Source organism: Sinohyriopsis cumingii, unplaced genomic scaffold, assembly GCF_028554795.1.
Source record: "Sinohyriopsis cumingii isolate HCF-2022 unplaced genomic scaffold, ASM2855479v2 utg000426l, whole genome shotgun sequence".
NCBI classification, from domain to species: domain Eukaryota; kingdom Metazoa; phylum Mollusca; class Bivalvia; order Unionida; family Unionidae; genus Sinohyriopsis; species Sinohyriopsis cumingii.
In genome coordinates this window covers 1,439,825-1,456,941 of record NW_028315897.1, presented here as the reverse complement: position 1 = coordinate 1,456,941, position 17,117 = coordinate 1,439,825, and the positions used below count along the sequence as shown (strand labels likewise).

Here is a 17,117-nt window from a genome sequence, read left to right as displayed (position 1 = left end):
TGTGGTATGTATTTCGTGTCACAAAGACATGATAACAAGAATATCATAATTACAAGTTTGTGGATGCATAAGTGCATGTAATGCCTTGAGGGGATCATGACATTAATCAACCTGTCTTTTCTTGTAACGTTGAAAAGGTTTCATGGCCAATAAGTAATAAATAAGTGTATGTGCAACAAAGCACGCGTTTTGGGGGTTTCAAGATATGGCGTGGGGTAACGGGCAAGATATGTATATTAAAGTGTTATTAGATAAATTATGAATGTCGAAAGTTTAATTACTGTTCTCATATATATATATATATATATATATATATATATATATATATATATATATATATATATATATATATATATATAAGGTATAAAATATGCTTGACCTTTGTCCGTGATTAAGGGTAGAGTTGTTGCCTACTTGACCATAGGTACTTTTTGTCTACATGGCTTTTGCAATGATTATGCGTGGTGAACACGATGTTTATGAACATTTACATTCAAGGCATAGCATTGTGTATGAATTAGTGATTTTTATTTTCTATCAGAAATGCTCAGGTTTCCAAAACATTATGCTGCGTTGTAGGTTAGGTGACAGATTGTAAATAAAAAAGATTTTATAAACAAATGTTTAATTATTGCTTAATATCGGTACTTGGGAATATATTAGCAAAGTTAATGCTGTGCTCAGATATAATTTGATTGGAAATATTTATTTAAATTATTTATTAGATAATTCCAAAATGCTGATTTACTTTTGGATTTAAGAACTACCGTTATGATTATTGGGACATTGTGGATCAAGTCATTGTGCCTTATCTGAACATTCAAGTCAAATTGACTTCATTCGGAACGTTTTTGATTTCTGACTTGTGATAAAACATTGAAGATTATTTAGGATTTAAATCACAATAATGTTTGTGTCTTTTGATTCTTCACTATGCATTCTTTGGGCAATACATTATTTGTTAGTTTGCTAGAAGTGTTGGTTTTGCATGTTTCTGTTACAGAGTTAATGATCATAGAGTTGTAACACTGCTAAATGATCATCAGGAACACATCAAAGAAATGGTCGCCTGACTTCGAAATAAATCATGGCATATGAGCCTATGACATGCTGTGGTCGTATATCAAGTATACACTATTGCTGGAGGTTTCTTTTGATCGGATGAGAGTAATTGATGCGCCATTCAAAACCTAGTTATGTTTTCACTGACTTTAAATGTTTTTACAAATTTGTACTTAAATAGTATATTTAGATATAATGCTATATCACAAAGTTACTTTTGACCTTAGCCAAAACCAGTTTGCAAAAATGAAGAGAGCAATAATAAATATATGTGGGGTCACATTGAAACTTTCTTCGCTAAAGTTAACTAGAGATGGCCAGCCGTGATAAAATCAAAGACAAGTTAATCGATTCAGTGCAGCCAGACATTACAAAACACACCTCAATACTATTAAGGTTACCAAAGTCACAGGTGACTTAAATGCAAAAGAGAAGTCAGCGACTTCAGCGCCGTTGGCTATGATGGTTGCAAAAACTGCATTCAGAACCATCGGAATTCCATCCTGGATGGATCAGAAAAAGGTGTTTCGATGCGTGCCTTCCAACAGATGAGAATCGCATACCAAAAACGAAAAGGCCCTCAATTATCCAGCTGTCAGAACAAAATATATCTTGAGCTGAGCCTCATCCATTGTCCAATTTTGATTTACTCGTGACGACAAAGCCAACCTAGCGCTTCCTTGGCATCATCAATTTGGAAGAACATACAGGCTTGTACCGCTGTATAAGTTGTTCATTTATAAATGATAGCTTTGACAGAGTATTTTATCATCGATTTATTAAGTGGAAAATACGAGGACCTGCCAGATATGTAGCATATCGCTGTTCAAGCACTGCATGTATTCGAGCGTTTTCCTGCATCACAAGGGGTTATCGACTCTGCCTTTCAATTAAAACCTATTCTTCCATTCACACTACGCCTGTCAGCATTAACGGACAAACTCTCTCTCTCTCTCTCTCTCTCTCACACACACACACGCACACACACACACACACACATACACACACACACACACACACATAGGTAAAATCAACAATGTTAGACCTACTAAAAGCTTGTGTTAGAAACTATTCCCTTTCTTTTTCAGTGTGCCAAGTGTCAGGGATGGACATTTTCATCCTGGAATTTCGGCTATTGCTGCAAATGTGGTGGGAGTAAATGAAATCATACATTTCTAATGGTAATATAATTCGTTGTGGGATTGAAAACAGTTATAAAATCTACATAAAAGAGCATATTCTCAAATAATAACAAACACATCTGCATAGATGAAATATTTATGATTATATTTGCATGACTGATCAACTCTGTTTCATTAGTTGTTATGCTTGTCATTGTGACCTTTCTTTTAAATATCCTATGAAAATAGTATTAGAATAAATATGACCACTTATAGATCTAAAGGCGCTAAATAGTCACAAACATGAAAAAGACAACATGTCATACCCTGTATGATTCATGGTCTAACATTTTCCTCCTGTCTTATATAATCAGATAACTTTCATACACACAAAATATAATTAGTTGGGTTGTATGGGCATATCTAATAACTTTTCAAAGTCATTTCAGTATGATAAGACAGCCAAAATGTATTTGTACTTTTGTATAGGTTAAAACGGGAATAATAACTATTTTATGATTTGTCATAATCTTGAATATTTATTCTCCTTCTTTTCAGGTTTTCTGGATGATTCGTACAAAGTGAAGAGATCACCACAAAATTGGACGAGACAATTCCACAAAGGAAATATGTGCATGATGTAAATGAAATAATTGAAACATTAAACTGTTTATTTTAGAAGCTCATATTGTTAAAAATTATGCTTATTTAGATTTCTTGTTTGTTGCATTTCTAAGTATTGATGGAATCTGTGCATTAATAATTAATAGTTAGATTGCGTTACATTATTAATTAGGGGTTTTATGGTGTTGAAAAGTTATTTTGCTAGTTCAGAAAACTGACACAAACTTAAAGGTTGATATTTAAGAAGTGACTTTATAATGTATAACATAACTCTATCGTATTGTATTGATGAAAAGTGTGGATATATTCTAATTACATAAATCTGTTTGATTATGATTGAAATGCTTGACAACAGTAGCACCCTTTGTTAAATTTAAATATAGTTTGTAATGGATGTATACTGCATTGTATCTACAACTGATTACAGCTAAGTATGGTACTTAAATCTAGAAAACCCCACCATCGTAATGTATTGTACTGAAATCTACACAACCCCACCATTGTAATGTATTGTACTTAAATCTCGACAACCCTACCATCGTAATGTATTGTACATAAATCTAGACAACCCTAACATCGTAATGTATTGTACATAAATCTAGACAACCCTAACATCGTAATGTATTGTACATAAATCTAGACAACCCTAACATCGTAATGTATTGTACTTAAATCTAGACAACCCTACCATTGTAATGTATTGTACTTAAATCTAGACAACCCTAACATCGTAATGTATTGTACATAAATCTAGACAACCCTAACATCGTAATGTATTGTACATAAATCTAGACAACCCTAACATCGTAATGTATTGTACATAAATCTAGACAACCCTACCATCGTAATGTATTGTACATAAATCGAGACAACCCTAACATCGTAATGTATTGTACATAAATCTAGACAACCCTAACATCGTAATGTATTGTACATAAATCTAGACAACCCTAACATCGTAATGTATTGTACATAAATCTAGACAACCCTAACATCGTAATGTATTGCACTTAAATCTAGACATCGTGCACATATTATTCATATTTTACAGTCCATACATGCAACACGTTTGCTGAATGCAACGCCGCTGATCAACAAGTCCAGAAAAATACCAGCTGAAACATGGGACTATAATGATTGGTCATATTTGTACATGGTGTTACCGGTGTCTTAACTTCGTGTAGTGTGTATTATTCCACCAAATTATATACTCCTATATTATATGATAACCATATTTCTGACTGTCTGAAATCTATATTATATTTACTGAAATGTGTTATTTATAATGAACATACAATTGTATCCCCAAAATGTATGAATGTGTAATTGATAAAAACAAATTCCATTCCGGTTAATACTTTTAATAGGAGATCTGTTTTTTATGAATACTTTTTAACATTCCTGTACAATGCAATGCTCCCTATGGTGTGTGTGTGTGTGTGTGTGTGATCTGGATTTTTAATGTAGCTTTAACAATTTTTCAGTCATATCGCTCCGATGTCTGCAGTGTGGCAGTTTATAGTGATGTCTAGCACTGAGGCATCATGCCGCAGACATGTAGTAACATGTCCCATCCAGTCACATTATCCTGACACCAGGCCGACCAGTCCTAACACTAACTTCTTAATGCTGAGCGCCAAGCCAGGGAGCTGTTAGTACCATTTTTAAAAGTATTTGGCATGACTTGGCCGGGGATCAAACCCACAACATCCCGCAATCGAGGCGGACGTTCTAACCACTAGACCACCGGAGCGGTCCCTATGGTATGCTTGACATTCAAAGAAAAGTCAATTATATTATAATGAATATGTAATTAAGTAAATCAGAAATTAGATTCCATACACAAACACAAGTAACACATAATTAGTTATATTGTAATCAACATATTCAAATAAACCATAGGTCTTATTTGTTTACGGTGTTTTTTTTATAATCTGTCTGTCTTGATTTTCTTGCACAGGCACACCTTCAAAGGCCCAGCACTAAATTGTCTACAAATCATTCTACTTGAGCCAGTACATGGAACACCCGACTTTGTCATAATGACTGGTGTGAAAAAATGAATATTTTGTACATAAAAAAATGTAACCATACACAGGATTACATCTAGTTAGTTAAGTTATAAATATTTAATTTTCACCTATTATCTTGAGAAGAAATACACAGACCCACGAACGCACACAAGTGCACCCACACACATACAAGCACACACACACACACACACACATATATATATATATATATATATATATATATATATATATATATATATATATATATATATATATATATATATATATATATATATATACATACTGATGATATATAGATGGACAGACATATTGGCAGGCAGACTGACTGACATACCAACAGATAGAGAGAGAGATCAGGAGTCATTATCTTGAGAATATTTGGGAGGTGCACCTTGCCTGTATGTATGTGTGTCTATATATATATATATATATATATATATATATATATATATATATATATATATATATATATATATATATATATATATATATATATATATAATGAGCATATAAACGAGAATGAAACTCTTAACATAACGCTTTCTTGCGGCTTTGAAATACTAAAAAATTCAAACTATTCATAATACAAAAAATATCATCTTGTCGCTAATAACATACTTGGTGATACTGTTACTTGACATGTACACCAATAATGTGTAATCCATTAAGAGACAGAACAACTTGAAGTAAACATAGCTCTGCTAACTGTACAAGCATGATATAAATCAGTGATTCCAATATCGATTTAACTGAGTTTATGTTCCAACCAAACTTGTCAGTTACAGTAGGATTAAACACGACCTAATACCCAGTTATATTATATGAATTCTTAGATTGGTAAAGAGGTCGCTGTTCCAACAGTCAATGATTCTGAGATTAAGACGGATGCCAGGTTTTGACAATGGACAGGGTCGTTAATAATGCTGCACTCTTCCTGAATGAATAATAAGCTTTTGCTAGAAGAAAAGTATTATTTGGACACAGGCAGATTACCTCTTAACAAAGACTTTCAGTAGCTTCTGTCTACATTACAATTATAATGGATATACCTTGCCAAGATTGCCAATAAGTGATACTGAATTTTTGAAATGAAAGTTTAATACGTTTCCAACATACAGTTAGACCAGGGTTCATTGGACCCAACAAATATATTGATTTCAGTGCACGTTCTTAATCCTGACCTCTTTGATAAAAGAGCTTTGTAATAGCACTGTCAGTTTTATATTATGTTTCAACCTGTAGCAATAAAAAGATGCCTTGGCCATTTGTTACACTATGTGCGCTGAAAAAAAGATAATGACCTCTGATCAGTCGATTGAGGTCAGATAGTCTCACTTCAGCACAAAAAATTATTATGCTTTCTACTCAAATAAATGCGTGGTCAATTATTTTGCCAAACGTTGATTTACAACTTCGTGTTCGCTATGGTGAGTACAAGCAGGGAGTGCTGCAAAAATAAAAATATTAAATTATTTTGTCAATTAGATAAACGGTAGTAAATAGGAAGTGTCATGGTATTGGAAGGCAAATGCGTCGTGGTATTGGGACGCAACAAATTCAAAGAAACCTTCTTTGGAAAATGCGATATATGTGGCAGATAATGCCAATCCGAGTACTGTAAAACACCCCTGCGCATGCTACCTGAAAGTCTGTGGTCACCATCCGACCTGAAATTTGGCATCGTATCAAATCATGTAACCAGCCTTGCCAACCTTGTGGATCTGTTTGGTAATATTATTAATTTACTAAGACAGAAATTAAAACCACACATTCATGTTGTCGCCCATGCACCTTCACAAAGGGATATGAAAACAAAAAACAATAGAACAGAAATAGATTTTAAAAAATCATCAGGAATGAAGTGATCACAGTTCTTGATTCTGACACAATGCCAAAAATCAAACAAGCCATCTACACAATATTCTAATTAGGAAAACAGTTGGACCTGCCCTTCATATAAGCACGCCTACCGCATTGTAGCTAAGAAACCTCGCACAGCAGCACGGTATGCATATACATGCTAGTATTATTGAGTTACACCTTTGTGCTGAATCAACAACTATTACCGACACCACCACCACCAATGATAGAAACAACTAAAAAATGTGCACGCGAGAACAATACCTGAATGCCCAGAAATGACGACGTTACGATAGTGTTCGTGCTGATGAAGAACAAACTGGTCGTCCCGCATCTGCTATCGACACAAAAGCGACTGAATATATTCGGGCAGGATCACAACAATCAGGAGTGACCGAATTCGAATTTCAGAAACAAACCGGTGAGTTGGAAAATCATTTGGCCATTATTCCATTCACCTACAAACCAGCGAAAGACTCTTGGTAACTGCTGACAGAGCCGATTCTCGGAATAGCAGCAGTTTTGCTATATTTTGGTCATACTGGGGGCAAAGCAGACATTGTTCTCAAAGCTTGTATATCTTTGATGTTACAAAGATGGATTTAAAACTGCTACTCCGTGGACTCACAGTGTGTCCGTGTGATCCTGAAACGCAAAGATAACAGCACCATCAGCTATGAAATTGGCAGAGGCATTGAAAAGGTTCTCGAAATGTTGGAGAATTACACCAATGCAGGATAGAGTTGGACTCTCGAAAGATGCGGCCAGGTCGATGTTTATCTCTCTCCCTCACTATCACCCGTTTATTGGATCCAGTTACATAGCAACACAAAAGATGGTCAACTCCCATGTCAGTGATCAACATGAGGAATCTTGAAAATCGTTGGTTTGAGTGGGTACCCTGGTTTGCGCTATAACTGGTGAGTGACAATCAATACATGCCCAAAAAAAAGTGTCAGCATCTGGACAAAGAAAAAAATTAATTGTATTATATGTTCTCTTCATTTGTTTCTTAATATTGACCTTTCCTTTGTGTGACAATCAATACAAATCATATGTTAATCTAAAATACCTTCACATATGACTTCACTGTGATCTTCTTGCCAAAGGTTGACCTGCATTTTTTTGAGAGGCTGGACCGTCAACAGAGCAGCATGTCAACAGAACACATATTTCACTTCCGGATCATCACCAAGGCCTTATTACTCACCGTGCACTGTCGCCAAAATACACGCATAAAATAACAACCTGAGCTCATATTCTCAAGAATAAACAATAACCTTTAAATCCCTACCAAAAAATCATAAATGTACATCTTCTATCACCATCAAAATGAGAGAGGTAAACATGTTCTAAAATAGACTAGAACTACATTCGTGGGTACTGAACTGGAAGTACTAACTGTGACCTGATTCCTGACAGGTCCAATTTTTTCTGGCCAATTTTAGTCAAACTTTTATATTTGCATGCAACATCTATTTCAACTTTATACATGAAGTCTTTTTGAATTTCCTTGCAAACAAGACGTGTGACACCTGTCAGAAAGTGTGTAGTGCTAAATTTGGTATATCTTCCTTAATTATAGGAATTTTTCAATGCAGTCAACATCTAGTTGTAACACAATATAAGGCATATCTGAAAATGGGTATGAAATTGAAAATTATTGATAACTTAAATTTTAATGAAAATTTAAATAAGCATTAAATTTTGAAAAACTAAATTTTATTGAAAATTTGAATTTTCATACAAGTTTTAAACTCAGTTTGACAATTTTAGACAGCAAAGTTGACCAATAAATGGTATCTAAAACAAATGATAGTCTGGGTCTGTACAACTGATAACTTTTTTCCCTGGGGTAGTGAAGCATCATAGCTCATAGTGATTTTGGCAGCAAACCACAATATGCCTGTCCAGATGCATGTACGTGTACACACTAAAGAAACAATGACAGGTGCTAATGTTCCACATTTATTGTGTCAGGTACTTAGGCAGTTGTTTGTATAATTAATAGCACACTCAGATTTAAAGCTCTGATGGGACCACTACCATGTTTTGTTGCAAAAATGCATCCCATTTCAATGTCGTTAACTTGAAAAGGCGACAATGGGATAGGAAAATACAGTTTCTAGGGAGGCTCTACCTTACTGAAAAATGGTGCTAATCTCTCTCATGAAGACCTAAGTCATGTCTTTGAGGTGCTATATATCAGTGTGGTAATATGAACTAATCTTGGTCACTTATGGCAGCAAACTGCACATGTACTTATTAAACCTTGCTATGACCACCAGGCTACTGGAGAGCTTCCAAGCTGATCAAACTCTAACACTTTGTTCCAGATACCAGGCTATACCTGAAAAAATATAACATGTCTCACTTAATTCTAGAAAACAGTAAGATGTAGGTAAATTAAGTTAAAATGTGTTAGACAGTGATTTCAAACTAACATTAAGGTAGCAAGCATGGACAAAAATATTAAACTTGACAGAGTGGCACTCAGAAATGTTTAACAGAGTGGCACTCAGAAATGTGCAGCAATGACCCTGTATTAAAGTGATAAATTCATCCAAAAAATATATGAGGTTTCTAGAAGCATATTTATATATTTACAGGTTAAATAACTAATCAGGTAGACTATGTATCATACAGTTTAAGGCAATGTTGGGGCGGTGAGGATTGATCATTGGTGCGAACATTAGTACATACTAGTATACAGGAAAGTCAAGCGACAATGTACTAAATACAAATATATGACTATAAGCAATCTTATTCATGAGGGGAAAAATATTTGGATATTGCAAGTGAATAAAGCCAATTGTGGCCACACAGATCAACTATAGGTACCAAACAAACCTACATCATCAACTAAATGTGAAATTCTGATCCCCAAAACTTCTATAAAAGGATGGAAATTTGCATATGTAAGACATATACAATGTACTTGTTAAGATCAAATGTGCAGACATTATTCAAAAGAGTGTTGGTTACTAATTATTAAGCACAATGATATAATGGAATCAGATATCAGCTGATGCTACAATACCATACTCTGTAAAAGTACAAAATTGAAATGTTACCATACATAGGCATATTCATAATGAAAATAACGTTTTGGGATATTTTCAGGGCACACAGCCAGAAATGTGCCTTACAGATTCACTATAGGTACAATGTCAGCCTATATGATGTACTGAATGTGAACTTTTGATATCAAATATTCTAAAATACATGGATATTTGTTCATGTGGGATATGTAACCATGTTAAGATCAGTTGTACAAAGTTAAATTCAAATAATCTAATCAAAAGTTTCTTATGCAATCTCTTGAGTGTCATTTAACAAATATTATTAGTAATTAATAATGCATAAAGCAAGACTGATCATTAGAATTCCCATAACATCATATAGGCCTCAGTGCCGCACTACACCAATCAATCTTAACTAAACTGAACAATAAAATGGAATTCATTTTGTATTCAACTTGCATCATTTTGCTGTTTTCTTACATCCAAGGGTACATATACCTGGAGAAAGTATATTTTATCACTTTGACCTGTATTTCATTCTTGGACAGTTTAAAATGATTTAATAGAGAACTTGAGTAGATATTAGTATACAGTTTTCATGTCTGTCCTCTCACTAAATACCTTATAACTATGTTTATAAATGATTACTGAAGGCTATACAAGCAGATATGTGTTACACAGGAAGTGACGCCATCATAAACACATAATTAACTGCTTGGACCCTTAATAAATAGTCTGAATGACCAATACAAAATAGAATTTTGTCTTCATGTATTTTACATGAAGGTCTCATTCTGACTTATAAAAATATTTTCTCTGACAAAATTTGACAAATATCTAACATTGGAGCTTGTATATGGTGCTGTAATATATACATACTGATATCATTTAATGTCATTCCAAAACATATTATATATGTACATTGGGGGGATTCCTTTTAATATTTTTTTTTAATTTCATTTAAATTTTTTAAAATAAAATTAATATTTTATTTTTTTATTTCATTCTTATTTTTTCAAAGTCAATATACATAACATATTCAAATATCATGCATCTATCATTATTAATACAGATTTTATACCAATTTAAACTTTACTCCAATACTACACTGACAGGCCATGGAACACAATTAATTTTACTATTTGTTCTCTACATACGTTTCTCAATATTGACCATTCCATTGTGCGACAATCAATACAGATCATATGTTAATCTAACATACCTTCAAATATAACTTCACGGTGAAGTTCTTGTCAAAGGTTGACCTTCATTTTTTTGAGAGGCTGGACTGTCAACAGAGCAGCATGTAAACATAACACATATTTCACTTCCAGATCATCACCAAGGCCTTATTACTCATTGTGCACTGTCACTGAAATACACGTGGAAACCCAAACCCTGAGCTCATATTCTCAAGAATAAACAAAAACCTTTAAATCCCTACCAAAAATGCATAAACATAACTCTTCTATCACCATCAAAGTGAGAGAGGAAAAAATGTTCTAAAAATACGTTGGTGGATACTGAACTGAAGCACTAATTGTGACCTGATTCCATCTGGGTAAACTCAGGTTTGGATAAATCTAGTGTCCAATGCAAGTGGCCAAAGCTGCACTGAATAAATTTGAAACTAATGAACCAGGTATCGTTGTTAACGTGTTCATGTGCTACAAACTGCCGAACACAAAATTAATTCTTTAGTGAAATGAAAGACTTAGATTCTGTATCACACAATATGTGGATCTAAGATGGTGCCGGGCTGATTAAATGGCACAGGAAATACAAGGGTTAAAAAAGCATCTGTGCATTTAACACAAGATATGCCCAGCAGACATGACTTTTGCTACTGAGGTATCAGTGAAAAACTACAACGCATAATCATGCCCGATCCCGGCAACAACACTGTCAAATTTACCTCAGTGCAGTGAAAGATGAAAGTCCTGAATATCATCTACGTGGATCTGGAGTGCTTGAGTGTTGCAGTAGAGAGCTGCTATGCTAGACACAAATGCACCTGTCATTGACCAGATAGTGCTGTTTTTATGGTTCAATGTGATTGGAAATCGGACTTGCCAGACCTTTTCTCGTGCTCAGAGTGTGAACGCTAAATACATACTGGATGCATTCCTCAAATTGGTGGAATTCACATCAAATTATATTCTAGCTTTGTCTTTTTGATTACTATTAACAATCTGCATAAACTCAGATCTGTTTGCACATTATGTTATGGCATATCTGGGTCTGTGATTTTCTTAATGATTACTCCAAACAATCTGCATAAACACAGATCTGCTTGCACGTCATGTTATGGCACATCAGGGTCTGTGATTGTCTTACTGATTACTCCAAAACAATCTAAATATACACAGATCTGCTGACACATTATGTTATGGCATATCTGGGTCTGTGGTTGTCTTATTGCTCCAAACAATCTGCATAGAATGTGATCTGCTGGTAGATTATATCATGATATATCTGAGTCTATGTTTGTTTTACTGATTACTCCAAACAATTTGCATATACACGGATCTGCTGGCATATTATGTATGGCATATCTGGGTCTGTGCAGTTTGCTGTTGGATTTGACAGGTAAGTATATAGGGTATATGTTAGACCATTTAGAGCACCTGATTATGACCTTTTAAAGTGACATTTCAGGACCAACTAGGGTGCAAATGGCAAATCAGGGTTTGTGTGATGTAGATGGTATGTTTAGGACTACTTATTGTGACTGTTTATGACCATTTACAGGATTCTTATGGTCTCTGAAGGTCTTTGACAGTTTGGGAAAAATGAGGTAGCATTTTCAAGGCCATGACAGTTTGAGAAAATTGAACAGATTACCCTGGGGTCTGTAATAGTCTTTGAAAATTGAAAAAAGAAAAAAACTTACATTGTAATTTCTTCCCACAATCACAAATAAATTGTCTAAGGTTGTTAGATTTGAATGTAATCGAGTTTTCATGGTTTCTTTCATTTGATTAATTATAGTTTGAATTTCATCAATAAACAATATTGTAGTATTCTGCATTCATTGTTTTCTCATATAACATAACTTGTGTACAAAATATTACAAAAATATGTCTGGTAATCTAAGTTTGTCATCTTTGAAAGTTTGGGAAAAGTCTTTGAATTTATCATTCAGAATTCTGTATAACCCCTGATTTAGTGTGACTATATAGGACCATTTCAGGTGACCATGAACAAAATTGGGTAAGGGTCTATATAGCAAACAAAATATGACTTCATTAATTGGGTCCCTGAGTGGCCGAGTAGTCTAAAGTGCTCAATGTTACAGATCACTGCCATCTCACCTCTGTCTGTGTGGGTTCGAGTCTCAGGCTTGGCTAACATGGGTAAGTGAGAAAGCCTTCCAGTAGCTTCTTGTGGGTTGGTGGTTCTTCCCAGAGTATTCCAGAGGTCTTCCTCCACCAGTTATACTGGCCGCCATGTATAGCCTATTTTGTGCTGAAAAATGGTATATAACCCTACAACAACAACAACAATAATTTGGTTAATTTGTCTGGTATGAACAGGTGATATTTATACAGAGGTGACTGCTTATACATTTTTGACATTATTCAGGTATATATATAAGCAAAACATGGGAACCATATACAGCATCTACTAGAATATTAACAGTCTAAAGATATACTACTTACTGGCCAAATTTTACCACTGTAGTTATATACAGACCACATAAGTTACGTCATTGGACTCGATACTGTAATAATAATAATAATAATAACTGTACTTAGGACCAACATGTATTAAAAATAAAACAAAAAACACTAAATACAAGACATCAGACATGGCACACACAGGACATATATAATACAAACATCAAATACATAATGTGAGACAGCACACACATACAACAACTATAATACATATAAAACATAACATGTGACACAGCACACACACATAAGACTATAATACAAACAACAAACACAGCATGTGACACAGCATGTATAAGACAACAATAATGCAGACATCAACCACAACATGTGACACAGCACACTCACAAGAAAACTATAATACTGACAAAACACAGCATGTGACACAAGACAACTACAATACAGACATAAAACACATGTGACACACCACACACACAAGACAACTATACTACGGATAGACAAAACCCATTTGACACACCATGTACACAAGACAACTATAATAGAGATAGACAAAATACAGGTGACACACCACACACACAAGACAACTATAATACAGATAGGCAAAATACATGTGACACACTACACACAGGACAACTATAATAGAGACATACATCAAACATGTGACACAGCATGCATAAGACAACTATAATCAAATAATACAGATATAAAACATGACATGTGACACACACATATGACAACTATAATAGAGACAGACATGACACATGTGACACAGCATGCATAAGATAACTATAATCAAATAATACAGATATAAAACATGACATGTGACACACACACATGACAACTATAATATAGACAGACATGACACATGAGACACATCATGCATAATACAACTATAATCAAATAATACAGATATAAAACACAACATGTGACACACACACATGACAACTATACTTGAGATGGACATAAAACATAACATGCATAAGACAACAGTAATGCTAAGAGACATAAATCACAACAATTTTGAAACACACACATAAGACAACTATAATACAAACAAAACACATGCAAGACTAAAGCAAAGCGTTACATAAAAACTACAACATATACACCAGCAATATGGACATGTGACATGTATACAAAGGTGGCTGCTAAATACAGGTTTGACATTTTTTCAGGTTACAGAAATGCACAACACAGGTGCCCTCTACCAAAAATGGCAACAGCATCAACATAATATGAATTACTGGCCAAATGTTACACAACTACACATATACAGTGTAAGGTTTGTCATAGTACTACTACTACTACTAGTAATTATTACAATAATAATAATAATAATAATAATAATAATAATAATAATAATAATAATAATGATAATAATAACAATAATAATTGTTTTAGGGCAATAACAACATATGGCAAAGAATAAGAAAATATTCATTTCATAAAATATTATAAAAACATGTTAGGGATGAAGATTTTGGGGAAGGCACATACTGAAAATTAAGACTTGTATATTACTTAAATTAATAATTTGATACGAGACAAAAGTTAAATGTTATATCAGACATCAAGTAAAAACATTCTATATTAGACTGGAATGAAAAATTCTATATTAGACTAAAATTAAAAATTCTATATTAGATAAAAAATTGAAAAATCCTATATTATACTAAATTAAAAAATATATTTTACTAAGATCCAAAAAGAAAATCGATCAATTCAATTAAAAATTATATATTAAACTAAAATTAACAAATTATAAGACCAATATTTAAAAAAATGTGTTAGTCTAAAAGAAAAAAATTCTAAAATCTAAAAAAATTGCAGTCTTGGTTAGACTAAAAGTTTTTAAAAAATCTACATCAACTAAAATTAAAATTTCTATATTAGACTAAAATTACAAATCTTATATCATAACAAATTGACAAATAATGTATTATAAAAATATTGGAAAACTTATATAATTAGCTAAAATTTTAAAAAATTATATTAGACTAAAATGACATTTCCATATTAAATAAAAATAAACAAATTCCATATTAGACTAAAATTACAAAAAAATAAATTTGACCAAAATTCAAAATTCTGTTAGACTTCTTAAAAAGTCTATATTACAATAAAATTAAAAGTTCTATATTAGACTGAATTTTAAATTCTATACTAAGCTAAATTAAAAACTATACATTGGATTAAATTACATAATCTATTGAGAAAATAAAATACAAATTGTAAATTAGATTATAAAAAAATACATATATATCAGCCTACCGTAATTAATTCTATATTAAACTAACACTAAAAATTGGAGATTTGACTAATTTTAAAATTGCTTTATTAGACTAAATTAAAATTCTATATTAGACTAAAATTGAAATTCTATATTAGACAAACATTGCAAATTATATACAAGACTAAAATTAAAGATTGTAAATTATACTAATTTTAAAAATGCTTTATTAGACCAAATACAAAATTGTATTTAAGTGTCACAGAATTGTATAAATCCTTTTATTTATTAAATACATGTACTTTGGTTTCATATTGTTTTGTACAATGATACCCGAGGGTAATTTATGTATAATGTACAATATTTTGAAAACAATGAGTTCGGTTCATCCTATGCCACACATGCGAGGTGCTTTCAGTGATACTAGTAGACTAAATTATAAATTCTGCTTTTAACTAAGTTAACATTTTTATATCAGGCTAAAATTAAAATTTCTGTATTAGGCTAAATTATAAATTCTATATTAGACTAAATTATAAATTATATATTAGACTAAATTATACATTCTATATTAGAATAAATTATAAATTCTATATTAGACTAAATTATAAATTCTATATTAGACTAAATTATACATTTTTTATATTAGACTAAGATATTACTTTTTATTTCAGAAATAAACACATCACTAAGAACCGAATCAAGCTAGGAAACTTATTTCATAATAATAAGATATTACTAAAAACAAATTCAAACTAGTAAAATCTTATTTTAGATATAGACATAACAGCAAAAACCAGTTGAAACAAGTGCAGTCTAATTACATTATTGAACATATCATTAAAACCAATTCAAACATTTAAAATCTTTCTTCAGAATTAAACATATCACTAAAAACCCATTCTGACTAGTAATAAATCATTGAATTTGGTGCTGTTTTGTTACTAAAGGTGAGACTTAACAGTCAGTTTAAAAATACTGATATCACAATAATCTTGATAATACTAGGTACCGTATATACTCACGTATAAGCCAAATAATATAGGAAAAAATAAAGACCTGGAAGAAGGGGATCGGCTTATCCACAGGCCAGTGTCTAAACCTGACAGTTTTAGGTATTTTGTTGATAACTGTAGTTACTGTAAATCTTGGGACATGAAACAATATTTTCTTTTTGTGTTCTAAGATAATGGCATGCAAAAAAAAGTAACTTTCGGTGACCCGACAATTATTAAACTGTTATAAAGTACTATGATTGATCTTGTTATTATTTTGCATGTGCATATTTTCTGAGTTCTCCAACACGAAGTTAAATGAAGGTAAATACAGACTTCATAATTCGCAGGCTGGCTGAGTTTACCAAGGAGAACTATAATGTACAGTACATACACAGTGCAAAGCGTGTATAGTGTCACTTAAATCCTTACTTAATCCCAAGCATATTAGATGCCGATTTCGCTTTATTCATTGTTTTGACCAAATTGTATTCTTCCAGATAACATTTCAGCTAGTCCTTAATAGCTGTT

The 17,117-nt window shown here is 32.6% G+C and overlaps 1 long non-coding RNA gene across 1 annotated transcript; it reads left to right on the top strand.

Annotated features, from left to right (window-relative positions):
* Positions 1–492: 492 nt before the first annotated feature.
* LOC149774066 (uncharacterized) lies at positions 493–4,715 on the top strand. Its single transcript, XR_016417049.1, has 2 exons — positions 493–2,243; positions 2,742–4,715. It is a non-coding gene; the product is annotated as an uncharacterized LOC149774066 (long non-coding RNA).
* Positions 4,716–17,117: the final 12,402 nt, after the last annotated feature.